The 1,804-nt window shown below is 40.9% G+C and overlaps 1 non-coding gene across 1 annotated transcript; it reads right to left on the bottom strand.

Annotated features, from left to right (window-relative positions):
* Positions 1–1,397: 1,397 nt before the first annotated feature.
* On the bottom strand, positions 1,398–1,504 carry LOC112064029 (U6 spliceosomal RNA). The gene has a single exon (XR_002891322.1). It is a non-coding gene; the product is annotated as a U6 spliceosomal RNA (small nuclear RNA).
* Positions 1,505–1,804: the final 300 nt, after the last annotated feature.

Genomic DNA, 1,804 nt, shown 5'->3' with positions numbered 1-1,804 from the left:
GTTTCCCCGTTTGTAGCAGTGATTGGAATTATGCCTATAAGGAGCAATTATTCTTTATTTGCGTTTTTTTCCATAAATGAAAAATACATCTTTTTTTTGGTTGTTGTTGCTAATAGTGGCTGCTTCAGGTAGACTTCAGTTGTTGTCTGGGATTATTAGATGGGGGCCTAAATGTTGTATTGTCTGTGACTCTATGCGTTTTATGATTCAAAATTATCAGTGGAAAAAAAACAACAACTAAGCAACATGTGAACGGATGTCTAAAACCCTCACGGCCAGAATATATCAACTGCTGCAAAATTGCAAGACAAAATAACATAAAACTGTTCAGTTCATAATTTACTCTTTTTGAGTTGCAGTCTATGGCTTTTCCTAATAGCATAAAACAAAATGGTTACAAAATATCGTTCATATGGTTTACACATTTTATGACCATTTGTGCACAAAACATCCCTCTGTACGTGCATTTAGTGGTCGAAGTGCATTTAGTGGTTGAAGAGTTTGCAAATATGATTATCAAATTAGATAATGTATGTAAACTTTCTAGCCCAAGTTGTACACATAGCAGGGAGCATAAAAAATTTCAGAGCGATAGAATATTTGGTAGCCATAGTGACATAGCAGCTTCAAGACACTATTGGACTGTATAGGGCATAACAGGCAAAGATGAGTGGACTTAATGTCTGGGATCATCCAATTTTCACCGTCTTCTCTTGTTTTAGACTTCTTCCTCCTCCTAGTAGGTATAGATGGGGAGAATTCCTTAAGTAAGGTCTCTTGTTTGGACCAATTTAGAGTCTAGCCATTCTTCAAGCTTTTTCCTCCCTCCCTCCCTCCCTCCCTCCCTCCCTCCCTTCCTCTCTTCTTTCCTTCCTTCCTTCACCTCCCTCTCTCGCTTCCTTTTTTCTTTCTGGGCATCCTAATACCTTGTTTCTTATTGTATTCTCTTCATTTTAGATCCAAACATTAGAAGCAAATACTTTATTTAACCTACTTCCTGTTATGGAATGAATTGTATCCCCTCTTTCCATATATATGTTGAAGTCCTCACCCCCAGTAGCTCAGAATGCAACTGTATTTTGAGACAGGCCTTTAAAGAGGTATTTAAGGCTAAATGAGGTCATCAAGGTGGCTCTAATCTAATGACTGGTGTCCTTATAAAAAGACATTAGGACACAGACACACAGAGGGGAGACCCTGAGAAGACACGGAGAAGATGGCCATCTATAAGCCAAGGAGAGAGGCCTCAGAAAAAAACCAAACCTGCTGACACCTTGATCTTGGACTTGCAGCCTCCAGAACTGTGGGACAATAATCTTCTGTGGTTTAAGTGGCCCAGTCTGTGGTACTTTGTTGCAGCCGCCCTAGCAAATGAATACATCCCCTTTGAATATACATAAATAATGGAGCACTTCAGGAATTTGTGCCTCGTCCCTGCTCAGGAGCCATGCCGATCTTCTCCATATCAGTCTAAGTTTCGTATATGTGCTCCTGAAGACAGTACTCCCTGTAGATTCCTTAACCCCCAGATTTACCAAAGTTTTTTTTTTTTAAACTGGGCTGTGCTGGAGTTAGGGTCTCACCCCTGCTGTGGCCACATTCCCACCCGTTGCTTCCCACTTAGCAGTTGCATGAGTGTGAGCTGACACCAAATCACAGTATTTCTGAGCAGTTTCAGGGCCCCTCTATTAGGTACAGCACGTTGATTCACTTTCAGATTTAACATCACCACATGTACAAAAGCATCATCAAGAAACGGGACAAACTTAAAAATGCTGCGTGTGGGTGGGAAGGAATCGGGACC

Source organism: Physeter macrocephalus, chromosome 1, assembly GCF_002837175.3.
Source record: "Physeter macrocephalus isolate SW-GA chromosome 1, ASM283717v5, whole genome shotgun sequence".
Taxonomy (NCBI): domain Eukaryota; kingdom Metazoa; phylum Chordata; class Mammalia; order Artiodactyla; family Physeteridae; genus Physeter; species Physeter macrocephalus.
This window is presented reverse-complemented; position numbering and strand designations above follow the sequence as displayed.